Here is a 19,265-nt window from a genome sequence, read left to right as displayed (position 1 = left end):
TTCACACAGTCACACATGCAGGCAAGACACTAATGCTCGTTTTAAAAGAGGAAAGAAACAAACAAACAGAAGTATTCTTTAGGCTTGGCAGTGCCAGGAAGTACCTGCCCCTAAGAGGAGACACACAGGAGACCCAGAAGATTCAGCAGAAGGCCAGCAGGCGTCCTCTAGATGAGAAATATAGATGCCAGGGAAAGGGGGAAGATTAAGACCAATGGGCACAGGGTGAATATTGCATGATGGCGGCTGGCACCATGAACATGAACAGGTACCTGGTCTATAGAGTGACCCAGGGCAATGAGAACGCCCTGCGTGGTTAAAGTTCGAGGATGACCTAGACCTCGGGTCCTTGTGGAATTCAGTATGGCCTAGAGAGAGAAAAAGGAGAGGGAGACTAAACTGAGAGTCTCAGCTCCTTGGATAAATTGAGGGGTCTGGGATGACACATAACTTTCTCCCCAACCTAAAATTATACATGTGGGAACTGAAACGGGGGCAGGGGGTCTTCTCCTTCATGCTGAGAGCCTGTGGATGGGACTCCCCAATAGGCATGCTGTCAGAAATGTTCATTTCTTTGCAATCTTCCTACGCTTCGTAAAACTGAATGTGGAGGTGTGGTCTGCCCGAGGTCACCTGACTAGTTCAGCTGGGACCCAGCCAGACCCAGATCTTCCATCCTCCCTGTCAGACACACCCCAATCTGCCCCACCCTCTCCTCGTTTTGCTTCATTCAGGGCCTACCGACGGCTCCAGATGACTTTGTTTACAGTACAGAACAGCAGGGGATGGCTGCACTTTAAAGCCATTTTGAGACATGCCATCCTATCCTTGGATTAGAAATAATGATACTGATTGCTAAGCCAAAAACGAGCGGGTCTATCACTGAAATAATTCAAAAAGCTATTTTTGTGGGAAGCATCCTCATGATAAAAGCTGTCATTTTAGTTGTCCTTAAAGGACGCGTCCCTCTGTAAATTCATACAACAGGCTGGACTCTGGCGCCCAAATGTGACACCTTCCACAAAGGATGTATAAATGACTGTGGTCTGGAATGGAGGTAGGGCAGATAAATAAGGCTGCCAGTCTGCAGAAGAGGTCTTCATTACTAAATTATTTTGCGAGGTGTTGTAAGTCGAGAAAGTGAATCTACAGCTAATGCTCCTTTGGTCCACTTATCCCATCCTCATCTCCTCACGTTGATGAGTAGAGCGCTGGCAGGCTGGGTTTTCCGTCCTTCATCAATTACAAGCCTGTCCCTTTTCTCTCCTCTCTGCGAAATTGCGTTCCTTATAAATGTCCCTGTACCGGTGTCTGACAAAGCGAACATCCCAATTCCTGAGACATATATGTCTGCCTTGGTCCATGGGTGACAGCTATCGTCCTGAGGCTGTGAAACCAGGGCTGGCTTCACATGCAGTCTCACCCAAGACCAGAGAGCCAAACACCAGGCTATGATGTCCATTGGCCCATAGTCCACGCCGGTGATCTGCAAAGGCCGCTTATCTTAGGACAAGTGGATGGCCAAAGATACAGGTCAAGACAATGCTCCTCTGCCAAAGCCAAAACAATACCTTTCAAAGCCAGTGTGTCAGATGGAAAGGGTCAGGGGCTACTGCAATGCAACAATGAAAGATCTGGAATGAGCTCCACAGAAGGGCAAGGAGCTGTCTACAAGCCAGAGACATGACATAGGGCCTTTTGGCCCACCAACTAGAAAATCATAGGATTTAAAGGTTTAGAAGGACTAACTGTAGGTTTCACTCTCTAACACTTCCCAATGTGTTGATAGGTATAAGAGAAATCTTTATCCTGAGTTGTTATTAAATAGGGATATTTGGTAATATCCATGATAGCCTTAAATATAATCATGGACACTAATTTTAAATTTGCATAGATAGAGGATGCAAGGGGAAATGGCACCTAAAGATGATCTCTGTTTCACTTGTAGATTCTTAAGCATTCTGTTTGATTTGCTTTCCTTCATAAATATTGTGTGCAAACTTGAAATTACTTTCCAGGCTTTGCATCTGTCTTTGTTTTTCTTCCTTCTTGTTTAAGAGGTGAGTGTTTTGTTTTGTTTTTGTTGTTTTGTTTTTGTACTTCAAAACTAATTCGATTTGGTTTCTTGTGTTTCAACAGTTCCAGAGAATAAGGGCACAGTCCACACATGACTTCTAATACTTTTATTGAGCGCTTGTGTTCCTTCAACCAAAAATGCAACCTTTGAAGTCCCTAGTCACTAAAGCATTATCAATTCTTTGATCAGGTTACGCTGAGAAAATCATAAATTAGTGAACCATTCTATTACTCCAAGCCCTGGTTTCCTGGGAGATCAATGTAGAAGTAGTTTAGGCTCTACGGTTTAGGCTTTATGCAGAAGAATGATTTGCCTTTCTTCTTGTTGTTGTTTTTTTCTAATGTATAATAAAAACATAATTGAACTTCTCTGAGGTTTCTGGATGTGGGGAGCAGGATAAACTTGGTGGGTTGATTACTACAACTTTAAAAGATCCCAGTCCTCTGTGACAGCTTACATGGTCAGGGGCATGCCGGGGGTTACAATCCTGAGAAGACAGTACCTGCTCTCTTTCTGGCCAGTTGTTGCTAAAACATTTCCGGATTGCCACCTCCTTCCCCAGATTTCTGCTGGATACAGAGGAAGCAACTGAATACAGCCTTAACTCTGAAATCATGGGAATTCCAGCCTGGTACTATGGGACCGTTTAGTTACATCACATGCCAGTCCTTCTGCTGCCAGATAGGACTGTACTCTTAAATGGCTCTTTGCTTCCCATATGGAACAGAGACATGGACCTATTTGTAAGGCAGTTTGCCTTAATACCTACAAGCTAGTGCTTCTGTGACCAATAGCTGAGTTGTCTAAAGAGGATTTACCTCTAAATTGAAAGTTGAAGATTGCTGGTTCCCTAACTTGTTTACTGGACTTCTACTTCAATTACCAAACATACACAAAACACACCCACTTACACACACACACACACACACACACACACACACACACACACATATTCATAGAACCTTTCATAGAAGTAAATACTAAAGTCCTTATCAAGCAGGGCATGCCTGTTGGAGAATGACTTTTACAAGATAACCAAAACTGATTTCTGTTTTTACGGTCAATTTCACCTGCATCTGTGTCTGTAGCTTGTGCTGCCAAAACACACAGGACTTCATAGAAAGAAGAGAGACAGGAAGTAGAGTAGATAGTAAGTAGAAAATAAATGTGCCAGGGAGTTGAGGGTGGAGCTTTCATGCAGGCTTTCATAGGAAAGGGAATGATGGTTTTTATCTTAAAGGAGAAGGAAAAGATGTTTTCTGTCCTAAATATGCGGAAACGCTAACTGTTAGTCCAAGAAAATATACTGGGGATTGAGCTGATAGCAAAGTCCTTTCTTAATTGTTTGTTTTGGTTTGCTTGGTTGGTTTGGTTTGGCTTTGGGGGCTTGGTTTTTTGTTTGTTTGTTTGTTTGTTTGTTTGTTTGCTGTTTTGGAGACAGGGTTTCTCTGTGTAACAGTCCTGGCTGTCCTGGAACTAGCTTTGTAGATCAGGCTGGCCTCGAACTCATAGACATCCACCTATCTCTGCCTCTACCTGGCATCAATGTCCTTTTTTGTGTGAATGGAATGTCCTTTGGGGAAGTTCTGTAAAAGTTGGGGTGTCTCTGTTGGGAACACGGAGGATGGAAACTGTGCATCCCTAACCAAACCTGGGTGCTATTTTGGTCCATCAGAAAGAGATTACCGTATGTGTCAAAGGGAGAGAATATTGTCAACATAAACACAACCAAACTGTCCTCACTCTGATTCTGTATAATTGTTCACAGCAAGCCATAGCGACCATTGCCAAGAAATATAGACCCTCTCATGGCGACACATTTTTACATTGCACTTTGCTCACTTTTTCTATAGTGGATTTGGTTCCAGAACAACATGCTAATATCATCAGATACAAGACGCTTTCAAAGGGTAGCTAGCTTACTTTAGTGATTGTTTTAAATGTTGTTTCATTAAGGGAAGGGCTCAGGAGAGAGAATGAGATAGCAGAACGAGATAAAGAAAATGACTGCAGATCTGGTGTGGCCCTAGTGTGTTCACACCAATAGGTGTGGTCCAGGAAGCCAGCTCAGGTGGCCTTGTCTGCCAGACAAGCGGAGGTCTGAATTGTAACATGCCTGAGTTATTTATTCTGTATTTGCCATTGTGTCTGAAAACAAATCTCCATAGCCCTGATACTCTAAAATTCTCTTGGGTATGAATGACTGGGTCATTTTCCTTCCATTCAAATATCCTTTTTTGATTTTCAATAAAACTATCACTAATATTTACATTTTTGAGCTGTAAAATGTAATTCAGGGTAAAATATTTAAGCTATATTTGAGCTAGGGAGATGGCTGTGGGGAAGAAGTGCGCGCTATGCCTCATGGGAAGCTAAGCTTGAATTCCCACTCAAACCCACATTAAACCAGGCACAGGGACACTTATCTATAATCAAAGTGTGCTTTCAGCGAGATGGGAGATAGACAGAAGAATCCCTGGAAGCTCTTGGACCAGATAGCCTAGCATATCAACAGGTGAACAACAAAAAGAAAGGCCCTGCCTTCCACAAGGTGGGACACAAGAGGGACATACACCTGTGTTTCCCTCTGGCTCATACATGCACTGTGCATGGGTACACAAATACTTCCATGAATAGGTTCAACTCTGGAAACTGCTGAAGATGATCTGTATCCTTCAATATCAAATATTTAGCCAAGTTTTAATTCCTTAAGTAAAATATGTTTAAATCTGTTTCAAAAAAACAGTAATTACAGCAGTCACAGCCAGATAGTATCAAGTTTCTGCTGTTGCTGCTACCTTCAGCTTTAGTAAACCACCACTTACCTTCTTCTCGGCACAGTTTCCAGGCTTAGATAAATAGTCATTAGACCGTGGCTCTCAACCTATGGGTTGCAACCCCCATGGGGATGAATATCAGCTATGTTTCATATTAGATATTTACAATACAATTCATATAGTAGCAAAATTACAGTTGATACAGGAAGTAGCAATAAAAATAATTTTATGGTTGGGGCGCCACAACATGAGGAACTGAATTAAAGGGTCTCAGCATTAGGAAGATTGAGAACCGCTTGCTGTCTTAGACTCTCAACCTAGGGTGAACTGCTACTGGGTCTTCCCAGGGTTTCTAACAACTTCTGCCAAGTGGGGTCTAATGCCTTCTTCGACGGTCGCTGCGTAGACACTAACCTTATTACAACATGGCTGTCTGTGGCTCAGTGCAAGCAGAGAGTCCCAGAGTCTGGGATGCCTTGAACTTTGAAGCAAACCAGCATGGATTTTAATCATGGGTTAATGTCTTAATGGCCACTATCATACAGTGTGAGACATCCGATGAGATGGCTCAGCAGGTAATGGCTCTTGGCCCCAAGCCTGAAGAAGAGAACCAACTCTTTCAAGTTGTCCTCTAACCTACAAACACACACACACACACACACACACACACACGCACACACACACACAAGTAAATAAAAGTATAAAAAATAGTTGAAGTGAGCTCTTACTTGACCATTTAGCAAATAAATAAACCCCCTACCTGCCACCTCCACCACTAACACCCCACCATCTACACACCACCATGCACCGCCCACCCGACTCCCACCCACATCTCCACTAATGTTGCTTTTACACTATATCGGGTTGGGTGAATACGGAAAATCGGGGGAAACTTTGCAGCCTTCAGTTGCCCTCTCCAGCGAAAACTGGGGTCTACCTCACAGTCTCTGACAAGGAAATGCTAGTGCCCACAAAGTGCAAGAATGAAGTGTGTGTCTAATGCATTTTGGTTCAGAACTTCTCTTTCCTCCTAAAATAATCCAGAAATCTCCTGAAACTCTTCTTCCCAGGCTAGCTGTTCTCTCTGGTCTTGAGATTAGTAGATGCTCTAAGTTGGAGCTGCTGTCCAGAAAAAGGTGCTCGCGTCACTTCAGGCTCACTTGACCCTTGAGGCTGTGGAAGAAGCATGTGAAGGGTCCTCTGAGCAGGCCTTTCTCCGTGTCCTTCAGGGTCCCTTCCTGGCCAATTCCCAATACAAAGAGCACAAGCAAAGATTTCGTCTCTACCAGCCATTCAGAGCTCTCCTCGTGTTCTCTCTCTCTCTCTCTCTCTCTCTCTCTCTCTCTCTCTCTCTCTCTCTCTCTCTCTCTCACACACATACACACACACACATGCTTTATAGCAATGAGTTTTCTTTCCCATTTCCTTTTCCTGGCCTTGTTCTCCTATGGACAGAGACATGAAAACAGACCAAGTGCCCATGTGTATTGAGATTCTGCCCTGTCTTTCCAGGACACTGCAGGACCAAAAGCAGCTAGCCATAGCACCCTGACACATGCCAGCCCTTACACGGTCTATAGGACATCACAAATACAGAGCTTAACTTACTTTTTACCTTCTACTCATACCTAGGGTCTTCACTATGCCTGTTCTCGCTCTGATGTCCTGGAGACTGACTTCCAAAGCACAGGGAGTCTACCTGCTCCCTTCTCTGTACATAAGAGCTTTTCTAGACATGTGTTCTCTGTGTTTCGCCTCTTGATCCTTCTGCAGATCACTTAGGCAAGGATAAGACATGTCTTATTTTGTTTTTAGACCTCAAAGCATCATGGCAAGGCTCGCTTATAGTTTTAATTTTCTGATTGCTATTGTCAGCGGTCCAGGGTACTCTAGTAATGGACGTGGGTGATCTGTACAATACATTTGTAACCACAGATGACCTTGAACTTTTGACCCTTCTGTTTCCATCTCCTACTTGTCCTGGGTTTACAAGCCTGTACCACCATGCCCAGTTTATGCCATCCTGGGGATTGAACCCAGACTCATCTGTGCATGCTTCACGCTCTATGATTGAGCTACACTCCCAGCCCTTAAAATCACTTTAATTTCTTGGAAAATATAAATCAACTTTGTAGTCTGGTTTCCTCACAAGTGGTTTGGAACTGAGTAAGCATAAATGTCACTGTTAATCATCAAAGGGTTCAAAACTGCTCTCTTGGAAGAAGTCTAAGATTTTCTCGTAGAGTTACTTTAGCGTTCCAGTGATCTCAGGTGAGTCAGGCAAAAGGAAGACAGGATTATCTTGGATCCTTAAGTTTACTAGAACACAGTCTATAAATCCACAGCTTGTAAAACTTACATGTGACAGGTTGCCAAGGGATTCCATTAAATATCCAGGGACTTTTGTGTCAAGTGTATACATGTCTGTATCTGAGTTTTGTACACAGCTTAGAAGGATGGGTTTTAGTTTTTAAAAAGCATGCCTTCATAAAAGTGTATGTTGCCATATTCAATGACATGCATATTAACACAAATAGAATATTGACTTGCCCCAGTGGCAAAGAGGAAACCTCCCTAAAGGCCTAGATAGTTGTTCACTGTCCTCCAGGGAGTTACACACTTCTGGGGGTTGATGTCCCAGCGGCATGCCAGCCCAGGGTGGATCCATTATGTGGCTGTACCCGCGCAACAGGTTCTGAAGGTTCAGAGGTTAAAGAAGTAGGTAGGCTAATTGTCGCCCTCAGGCTATCAGGGCAAAAGAGTAGAGGAGGACTCTTAGGTATCCTTCCAGAAAACTCAGCTTTCCCTCACTGAAAAGTCACTGTCCTTTGGCAACTCTGACCCATGTGCCTTATGTGTCCCCAGAGCTCTTAACATATAAACAATGTTTTACTTTATAAATATGAACAGTCAATATGGCGATCGTCTGGAGTAACCAGGAAAGAAAGAAAATCTAGCAGGTGTGAATAACTGCTTTTCTGTATGAAATATCTTTAGAGTGAGCATTTTCAGAAGCCCCACCCACACTAACAAGGGGACACAGTCTTACAGGTCTCAGGGTGTTGCCACAGTGGCGGCAGCTTCTGGTTTTGTGAAGCAGGCTTTGGTGGCACAGCTCAGCCTTTGATCACAGTTATGTTTTACTATAAGGGACAGAGCACAGGAAAGCCTGAGTAATCAGAAGCCAGCCCAAGGGAGCATGATGTCAGATGGCACAAGGAAAGGCCTTTCAAGGAGAATCCGTCCCTGCATGTGAACTTTGAGTTTTCACTTCTTTATAGACACCAAGTATCCAAGAAATGTTGACTGATTACAGAATGGCTGAGACGACAGAAAGAAATGGTCAGAGTTTTCCCACACCTCCCGTCAGACCTTGTGTGGCGCCATCTACCCTTTTCCTTCCGCTGGCACAAGGGGTGGGGGAGGGGTGTTGGATATCTGACATGAGAGCAAAAAGAGGACAAGGGATGGTACGGGTGTGAGGAAAAGATGTGGGGAAGATGAGAAAGACATACAAAGATTTGTTTTCGTACAAAAGCAAATTATGTATGAAAAATGCAACAATGAGACCTGTTACTTTATATACTAATTAAGATTAATTGATTAAATTCTTTAAAAAGAAATATATTTCTTTTTAAAATTAGATTCTATTTAGTGGGAGGTGTGTGTGTGTGTGTGTGTGTGTGTGTGTGTGTGCACGCAAGTGCCAAGACTTGAGTGTGGAGGTCAGAACACAGCCTGTGGGAGTCAGTTATCTTCCTCCCCACGTAGATCCTTGGGATCCAGTCACCAGGCTTGTCACTGAGTTCCTGTCCCTGGTGAACCATCTCATCAGACAGTGAAGATATTTTTCCTACCAATCCTCAGAGCCATCACTTCAAGAAAAAAATTGAGGATGCTAGTCTCTCAGATGATCAACACAGATGAAAGTCCCCAGGATATTTTTGAAGAAGTAAAATCTCCTCCCATGTTTTGTCAGGAGAAATAAGAATATTTTAAGCCCCTATCTGCTTAGGTGGCTATTTAAGGTCGTGTTTTACCTGTTCTAAAGTGGTAGGGTAGAGACTGGATCCCTCGGTTACCAGCTCTGGTTACTGTCACCCACATGAATGCTGGATGTTTGAAACCTGTTTGCATTCCAGATGTACATTTTTGTACACTGCAAACGCCTTAAAGCAAGCTGTGAGGTGTGTAATTACTAGAGCTGGCCCTGAAAAAAATGCCAGAAAGCACCTACACCGCCCACTGGAAGATTCTTGGCAAGGAGATTGAGGCGTAGCACGTTTGCACATGGCAATATGAGCTGTCGTGCCATGATTGGCAGTGATGAGAGACATACTTTTCTCTTCTGAGTTGCATTATTATTTCCTTGGCTCAGACATATCTCCATTTTGAATCATAACTGTGGGAAAGCCCACACCCATCTCACCCCAACATATGTAAATTCCATTTCTCCCAAGACTGCCAGGTATGAGAAAACACAACCGTCGATATTAGGAAAGTTGCCGGCATGAAATATTTGCTCTCCCATGTTTGGTCACTTGAGCCATCCAAGGGACACCCTTGACAAAGCCACACAAGAGATTTCTCCCTCCAAGATGGATCCTTTCGCAAGGGAAGCTGAGTTTTGGAGCAAGCTAATGGTAAGTGGAAAGAAGTATTTACTATCAAGGACATCCTGCTGGGCATGTTCCTCGTGGCTTTTTATAAAATGAAGATGAAAGGGGAATTTATAATCAAAAGATTGTGGTCTTGCTCATTAGTTTTAAGTAAAACATGCCTTCTAGATACCAAATGCTGTTAGTGATAAATGGCTTTGAAAGAAATGTTTGCTGTGTTTTTTTTTTTCTAATGTTATTGATGAACCATACTCAACAGCCTGCTGGCATGCAAGATAGTGAGACCTCGGTAGCTCAGAGGCTTACCGACGGGGACCCTGAAGAGGAACTTGAGTTTTGGGTTTCAAATGAAGTGCTTTTAGAACTCTGTCAGATTGTGGTTTGCTGGGAGAGGGAGTGTCTGTAACCATTCTCTTTTGAAATAGTTTATTGCTCCACATGTGTGCAGAGATGTGTATATACAGATGTGCGTGTGTGGTGTGATCAGAGGGGTATATGATAAATGAGCATGCTAATACTAAGTTTCATGATTTGGGGTTGGACAAATTCAGGCCTCCCTCTCATTCTTCATTCTTCCTGTTACTGAGAGCTGTGTTTGGTTCAAATTGGCAGAGTTCCCAGGGTGGTAAAACCCTTAAGGGCCCTGTTGGTCTTCCCATTTGACAGTTGAACAAATGTAAGTCCCCCCCATCCAGGCAATCTATAGTGAGCTTCAAGATCCCAGATCCCATCCTGCCCACACTGGCCAGTTGCTTTCATTCATTTTACAACGCTGTCTCATAGCATAGATTTTCATCTTCTCTTCGCCTTCCTAATATGAATTCAAACTTCACTGGAAACAGAAAAGAGCACTGGCAACAGAAACGATCCTGAGATTGGCATGGTGCACTATCTTTTGGGGTAAGATGGTGACCGGTCTATCAGAATGACCTGTTCTACCTTCTTTTATGATAGGAAGTTGACTCCAAGAACGCCAAACACTGATTTCAAATGTAGTCTCGTTGTGCTCATTAAAAGCTGTTCACTATCTCTAGTGTCTCATGCTTTAATGCTGTGCCTAATTTTGCAAGTGAGACTGTGTGATATTTTGAGAGGAATATAAAAAAATTACTTTCTAAGGCCACAATTTAAAAAACACAATTTTTATATCAGCATTCACATTTTTTGAAATATATTTATTCATTTTCATACAATGTAACATTATGACAGTTCCATAATAAAGTTTCTGATTCACCTGCTCTCCCCCATCTCCTTGTCCCTCCTACTGCTTGGACCATTCTGCCCCCAGCTCTCTCTTCTCCGCTGCGTGTAGTCGGAGCCGCTTGTTCATTCCCTGGCCACCCAGACCCAAAATAAACACGCAGAAACTATATTAATGGCAATACTGTTTAGTCAATAGCTTAAACATATTTCTAGCTAGCTCTTACATTTTAAACTAACCCATTTCTATTATTTTATATTTTATCACGAAGCTCATGGTTTACCAGCAAGTTTCCAGCATATCTGTCTCCAACCGTGGCTACATGGCCATGGCGTCTCCCTGACTCCGCCTTCTTTCCCCTCTATCTGCTTGAGATTCCTGCCTTGCACTATTAGGCTAAGCCACTGGCCAAAACAGCTTTATCCATTAACCAATAAAAGCAACACATATACGGACTGACTTCCCACACCACACTGTGTGTCTTCTGTTTTCTCCCTGCTGCTCTTCTTCAAAGCATTCTTTTCCCTCACATGGCCCTTTCTAGTTCCCTGAATTCTTCCCACACTTATCACCATATAAATCCACATCTGTAGAAACTTAGAGTCTGCATGTGAGGAAGGACAATTTGGCTTTCTAGGCCTAGGATTCCTCACTTAATCTAATCTGGTTCTGTCCACTTTCCTGATAATTTCATAACTTCATTTTTTTGATGTCTGAATAAACAGAAACTGTCACAGCATAGGACAAATATCTGTCCTTGTTTAGACAACTCATTCACTCTTTTACCTTCCAAGCACATCTGGAATCTCCATGTCTCTCTTCTTATAATCCATTGTTTTATTTTTTCATGTTGTCATTTTTATTGTTTACCTTTACAAATTATAAATACTACTGAGGATTTTTCCTGCTTGTGCCCTGGTGAAAAGGAGAATTTCAACTCCAAAGGGCTGGGATCTGAAGCAGTAACACGTTCTACTTGGCTCTCAGTTTTTAGAGAGTTTAAGGTCCTGACCCATGCTCAAATTCAGAGAATGCACAACGGACCAAGAGGCCTGAGTTGGTCCTTTCTACTCAGCACCAAGTCCCCACCCCTGCAAAGAGCATGGATCAAAGAACTAGTGGATAAGACAGTCACAGGGAAGAACCATGTAAATTATAAAGGAAACCTCTACCATGCAATTCAGGCCAGCCTGTTCTCTTGGTAGGGAAGCGCCATTTTGAAAACTCTCTCTTCTAAAATCTTCGGGTCCACCTCTGCAACTACAACTTGCTACCAGGCCCTTGATGGGCAGTTGGTAAATGCCCTGCAAAAGAGCCACACAGTGGCCCATAGAGCTCCAGGAAGCTGGCAGTGCTCAGAGGCCTCTCCCTGCCTTCCTCCAGACCAGGAAACAGAGAGAGCACTTGCTAACTCAGACTCCTGGGCACAGAACCTGCCCAGGGCGGGAGGGACTGAGATCCATTATGATCCAATGGCTGCTCAGGAGCCTGTGAATCTACAGAAAGAGATTTTGAACAGCCTGCTGTATTTTCCCAGTGTCTCTCAACTATAATTAATGCACCCCACCTCTCCTAAGGTCAGCAGGTTGTTATCTTCATCATAGAGATGGTGGGGCATACAATTTTAATGAGTAGTTTGACACTTTCTGTTGGAAAGCAGGTTGGGATGAAACAAGCGAAGCCTCTGCCACTCAGAGCAGACAAGTTCATACAGAATGGTGGCCACTGGACATTATTTTCCATTTTTATCTGCCATTCATGATGATTTTGTTAGTTTCTGCCACCCTCAATAGCAGGCCCTTTTTTTGTTTCTTAGCGCACCTGCGATTTTGTATGTCTTTACCTCTGCAGAATACTTCTGTAACTTAGAAACTCGATTTCTCACTGGACATGACTAGAAAACGGTTATGTACAAGAAGGCAATAAATAGAGAGCTCCCAGGAATTCAAATCCAAGAGCGTCTCGCCAAGTACAACTTCAAGTTACCCAGGACAGCTGGTAGACCAGATCTCTGCCCTGCACATAAATTAGCAGTAGTTCAGTAGCATGCAATCAACAGGAGCCTCTGTCAGCATGGCTGTAGACGAGCATGCTGCGGCAGTGGGCATGACATCCTTGCACATGTGGTTTGGAAAATAGTAACCAGCTCCTTAGTCCTGTGTGACCATCTTGTCCTGGAATCTACAAGTCATCATTCTTTACTCAACCCTGAAATCTGTCCCTTTCCGCCTCTGTTTTGGAAATGCTTTTTCCACTAGGAACGCAGTGAAGAGAGACTCCTCCAGGTCAAAGTATAATTGAAAGACAAGATATATATGCATGAAACAATTAGAAAATAAACTCATACATATTGAGTAGCAGAGGGCACAGTGTGGAAATTAAATGGAATAGTGATGCTGATGTCAGGGAAGTCAGTGATAGCTACAAGAGTCACAGAAGAGTGCAAGAAGGAAATTGACAGAGAATGGGAAGTAAGAGGTGATGGGGAGAGGGAGGGGCATGGGAGGTCAGGGGTAGCATTTACAGAAACGTCCCTGGTCATGGGATACTGTTGAATGGTTGGACAGGAAATGCATATAAAGGACTGCAGAAAGATAAATTTGAGTTAATCTTAGTTAGAGATGCCTGTAGGCCAAGGAAGGAGTTTTGACTTTGTAGGGAATGGGAACCATGAGAGGTGTCCAGACAAAAATATATCATGAAGGAGCAGTGTTTAAATGAAGTAAGTCTGGCCAGGTAGATTGCACTTTGAAGGTTTTAGAGGCCAGTCTGGAAGGTCTAAGTACTGGACTTATCTTGGGCTGGAATTTGTTTCTAAGAAATATAAAGCATGAGTTGACTGATGGAATCCTGTAGGGTAGAAATGCACCAGGAGGCAAAACCACCTAGCAGTACTGAAGAGAGAAGCTCACTTCTTCTTAGATCCACTCTTAAAGGCCAGCATATATTTCTTTCAACTTCCTTCCCTGCTCCTTGAGTTGACCAAGACCTTTCTAGAAAATTCACTGCAAACCAGCACCCTGAAACTATAGTCACCATCTGTCTGGTAGGTGGCACTCCTGGCACCTGCAAATTTTCTCCCTCAACACTCTCTTCCTTTCTAGCTAGTCTGAAAATACCATGGTCCATTTCCTGATTTCTGCTTCTGAACATCTCCCTGGTCACCATGGAATGTGTTTTACTTCTGGCCCTCTCTCAGTCTGTCGCTAGATCACCTCTCTTCCAGTTTATCCACACCGACCTATCTGCCTTCTGGTGGTTGGTACTGAGCAACATGTTTCAGTGCTAGAGGAGCGATTCTCTCGTACATATTCTGTTTAATTGTATGAACAGGAAATCTCTCAGGAGAGCAGGAAAGGGGGTTACAACACACAGTTCACTTGATGATCGCAAAGAGGAAGGAGTTATCGTTTGGGTACCCAAGTGAAGAAACTCCAGGGAGGTGCGCTTACAAGACAGTATTGAGATGGGTTGGGAATTTTGAATCATATTAGGCAAAAATTGCAAAGGACTAGAGGCGTGATCCAGCTGACATATATTGTGTTTTCGTTGTTGTTGTCATTGTCCTCCTCCTCCTCCTCCCTCCTCCTCCTCTTCCTCCTCCTCCTCCTCCTCTTCTTCCTCCTCCTCCTCCTCCTCTTCCTCCTCCTCCTCCTCCTCTTCCTCCTCCTCCTCCTCTTCTTCCTCTTCCTTCTCATTCTCCTCCTTTTTCTCATTCTCCTCCTTATTCATCTTATGCTGGGTGGGATTTCGTTTTGCTTTGCTTTTTGAAACAAGGTCTCTCTCTCTATAGCCCTGGCTGTCATGGAACTTACTGTGTAGACCAGGCTGGCATTGAATTTACAGGCTGCCAATGCCTCCCAAATGCTGGGATTAATGTGTGGACCACCACAGCTGGCCTGCATCTGTTTTCACAGTCATTGTTTCAGAAACAGTCTTAGCCACACATTAAGTCAGGAAAACACTCACATAACAATCTGGAGAAAGAATTTCCTCGCAAACAATCAGAAGATAGGAGACACCTATGGTGGCAAATGCCTGTAATCATTCCCAATACTGAAAGGCGGGGGGTGGGGGGGGGGTCACGAGTTCAAGGCTAGCTTCAGTTACTTGGTGAGTTTGTGGCCAGTCTGGGCTACATGAGACACTGTCTGGAAAAGGAAGAAAGGAACAAAGGAAAGAAAGAAAGAAAGAAAGAAAGAAAGAAAGAAAGAAAGAAAGAAAGAAAGAAAGAAAGGGAATTAGAAGACACATTAGTCACTATGAGCTGAAGACAGCTGCCCCCTATAGGGGAGGTAAGCATGTTCTCCTTTGCTACAGTGTTTGAGTATTTGTTGGGACTGTGACTCTGATCCAACCAAACTTCTATAATGTTGAAAAGAAAACTGCCAACAGGTCAAGAGCAGGACTGGAACTGGGGCTAAACTTTACTATGGTTTGGTTGGTTGGTTCAAATTTTTATTATCATTATTATTATTATTATTATTATTATCATTATTATTATCATTATTATTATTACATTTGTATGTGTGTGTGCATACATGCCAGGGTGTGTGTAGAGATTAGAGAACAATTTTTGCAGTTGATTATGTCCACCATGTGGGTCTCTGAGGTTGAACTGAGGTTCTCCACCTTGACAACACGTACCAGGCCAGGTTTGGTATTGGTGGTGGCTTTGAAACAAAGTCTCCTGTATCCCAAACTAGTCTAGACCTTGCTATGTAGCTTAGGATGACCTTAGGATGATCTGCCTTCCTCCTTGCCACCACCCACCTTAGTGCTGAGAGTACAGACAATGTACCACCACGTCCTGTTCATCCGGTGCTAGAGAGCAAACCCCAGGCTTCATGTAAGCTAAGTGAGCACTGGGTGGTCTGAGCTACCCTGTTAGCCCCAGGTTTTTAGGGTTTGAGACCGGCTTTCACTCTATAGTCCTTGCTGGCTTCAAAGCTACAAAGATCCTCCAGCCTCAGCTTCAGGGTCCTGGGATTACCCTGGTGAGCTACAGCCAGCTGCTCTATGTCCTTAGTTATTCTCTGGTGGGTACCATGACTGTTCTTTGAATCTATACTTTGAGGAGATTAGAAAAATGGAGGAAGACAAATGGCACCTATTGGAAGATGCTTATTAATCAAGAGGAAAGGGAGCCAAGGCCTTGAGAGCAGGAGTCTAGGGGCTTCCAGAGCAGGGGCAGCTCTCACCTGTGACCCTGGCTGGTGCTTTCTCTTGAATCACAGTACTCACTCTGTAACAATTCCAACAAAAAAACATGCTCCACGGTTCTTTCTTCTACTTAGCTATAATCTGTTTACAAAAAAAAAGTGCCTTTGGGAATGTGACAGTTGTACATTTTAAGAATTTGAATTGGAAATTCAAATTTCCCTAAACTAGAACTTACTAATGCAGAATATGCATTTTTTCTTGTCCCCTTTCGTCTCCTGGCCTTGCTTTATCTCTTTGGAACTCTGGCTTGAGCCGTTGATTCAGCTAGTCTCTGTCTTGAATATGTTAAAGAAATGACATTGCTGTTGGCTGGAAGCTCCAAGTGGCAGTGTGATGTCTGCCAGCTCCCGGGGCCAGCAGGAGGGGGCCGCCATCATCCTGCATGCCATTATTGATGTGACCTCTGCTGTGTTCCTGTCCAGTGTGATTCTGGCTGCTATTCAGAAGACACCTGCTGAAGTCCTTGCAAGAAACCCACGAGTGTGCCAAGGCAGGGTGATTGGTGTCATTCTTGAACAACACGAAGGGCAGCCTCTTGGCTCTCCTTCAGCAGCGACTTTAATAGAAGTAACAGTTTTTTTTAACTGGGTGACTTTTAATACAGAACTCATGCAGGCTGGCATTTCTCCTTTTCTATAGCAACATTCAACCCAGCCCTTTGCTGAAAATGGAAGATGAAGTTTCCATGGTTTGAGTTTTTGTTTTGATGTTTGTGTTGTTTTTTTCTCTCTCTCTGTCTCTCTCTGTCTCTCCCTCCCTTTCTGTCCCTCTCTCTCTCTCTCTCTCTCTCTCTCTCTCTCTCTCTCTCTCTCTCTCTCTCTCTCTCTCTCTCTCTCTCTCTCTCTCTCTCTCCCTCAGACATCCCTGTGATCTTTCAAATACAGAAAAACCTTAAATGAATACTCACCCTCCCCTTGCCCTCATCTTCCCTGGTCCTTCTTCGAGTATTTATGCCCCTGTGGCTGCTGCTTTTCCTTTCGGAGAGCCTCCCTTTCTCCTTCCTGAGCTCTTGGTGCTTTTGACCAATGTAGTAAGATTACTTCCTGTCCAGTGGTAAGGATGCTTCAGTCTTTGCACCTATACTATTATTTATAGGCTCTGTATTTCCATCGGCCACAAAGACATGTTAGTTATAGGTGTGAATCAACCATGCTACGGGTGTATGGGACTCTGAGTTGATGGTAGAGAGTGATCATTCTTAAAATGCCCATTGACTTGAGCGATCATTGGCATAATAGTATCAATGATGACACAATGGTGCCAACCAAAGCAGGGTTTAGGACGACGGTTCCATGGGTAAAATGTTTGTCACACAAGTGTGATGACCTGAGTTTAGACCCCAAGAAACCACCATCTATAATCCCAGCACCCCTGCATTGAAATGTGAGGCGGGAGGATCCCAAGAAACTCACAGGTCAGCCAGCCTGATGTTCACAGCAGCAAGCAAAATGAGGCACTGTCTCAAACAAGGTGAAAGATGCGGACCAAGGACTTCCTCACATCCCTGCACTCACATGTGAGCACACACAAATAGGTGTTCACACACTAAAGATACAAGCAAAATTAATAGCAATAACTAGTATGTATAGCAGGCTTAACGTTTTCTTGAGCATTGACGAATTGGATCTTCCCAACACCTTATATTAATTTAATAAATGCAATAAGTGTGTGGAGAGATTATGGTTTAATTTTAGGCACTGAAATCTAAGAGAAATCTAGGCAACTAGAAACCAATCGCCAAGTACAGATGAGATCAACTGGTCACATGACTTTCAAAGTGAACTTAGCAGCTCGGTCCTCTGAAGGCTGATTAAAACAAGCTGCAATCCCAAAACTTCTGATTCGATGATCTATGTGAGCCACAAAACACGCAACAGTGCCATGTTGTCAGGTGACACCTGCCCTGCTTATGCAGGGTTTGCATGCCTAGAGCCACTAGTGTTCTTCTCAGTAGGGCATTGCCGTAGCTCTACACAATAGTGGGGATGACCCACGGTGGCCGCAAGATTTGAGTTCTTCCTGGACATTCTGTTTTAACCATGTCACTCAAGGCCTCCCTAGTAGGCGCCCTGGAGCCTGGGAAGCTGGGCAGAGGCAGAGGAGGCTAAGGGTCAGCAGGGAGAGAGAAAAGTGTTTCCACACAGTTACAGAGCAGCTGACACCTCAAGCTGCAGAGTCTCGGGGTGAGGAACGCAGCCAGAATTTCTAAGCCAGGTGTGGTGATGGTGCCTGCCTGTGATCGCAGCACTTGAGAGGCTGAGGCAGGAGGATCACAGGTTTGAAGCCAGCCCGCTGCTACACAGCAAAACTCTGTCTCAAAATAAAAAAAAGAATTTCCAGGAAAGGAAATATGAGAAGCCAGGCAGTGGTGGCGCATGCCTTTAATCCCAGCACTCAGGAGGCAGAGGCAGGAGGATCTCTGTGAATTAGAGGGCAGCCTGGTCTACAAGAGCTAGTTCCAGGACAGGCTTCAAAGCTACAGAGAAACCCTGTCTTGAAAAAACAAAAAAAGGGGTGGGGGATATGAGGAAAACCGGAAATAACAACAAGAAGTAATAAGACCTAATTTAAAATGAGAAATGGGAAGTGGGCCTGGGCTAAGTACTTGTTGGGCAAGTGTGAGGACCATAGTCCAGATTCCCAGAGGCCACAGAAGAACTGGGTAGCAGGCAGCATACTTTCTAGGCCGCAGAACATACCAAACCCCTCCAGGTATGCTGTGCAATCCAGTGCTCAGAAGGCAGGGCAGAAACAAGGGTCCCAGGAGTCAGCTTACTGGCTGCAATGGCAGGGGTAGTGAGCTCTGGGTCTGACTGAGAGACCCTGCCTAGATGAATGGAAATGATTGAGAAAGGCTCCTGACATCAGCCTCGGACCTCCCAGTATGCTTTCATACATGAGAACATACACGCACATGCATGCACACACACACATACATGCACACATACACATAGGAGGAGGAGACAAGGAAAAAGGAGAAATAGAAATTTAAGACCGGGGTGATAGCTCAATTGGTAGAGCCTTCCCTTGCAGGCATGAGGACCTGAGCTCAATCAGCCATAACCTAGATAAAAAACAGTCCAGCATGACAGTCTGTATCTATAATTACAGCCCTGGGCACACGGGGACAGGTCTGTCTCTGCAGCTCACAGTCCAGCCAGCCTAGCCTACAACTGTTAAGTCTCAGGCCAAGGAGAGACCCTCTCTCAAAAACTAAACGTGGTTGACAAGTGAAGAGTGACAGCCAATGCTATCCTTCGGCTTCCCTGTGTACATAGATACTCACGCGCATGCGCCTCCCCACAGCTGCAGCTCACACGTGAGCTCACACACTCAGATGAGGACCGTGTCATCTTTCGTAGACACTG

This window comes from Arvicola amphibius, chromosome 8, assembly GCF_903992535.2.
Source record: "Arvicola amphibius chromosome 8, mArvAmp1.2, whole genome shotgun sequence".
NCBI classification, from domain to species: Eukaryota; Metazoa; Chordata; class Mammalia; order Rodentia; family Cricetidae; genus Arvicola; species Arvicola amphibius.
This window is presented reverse-complemented; position numbering follows the sequence as displayed.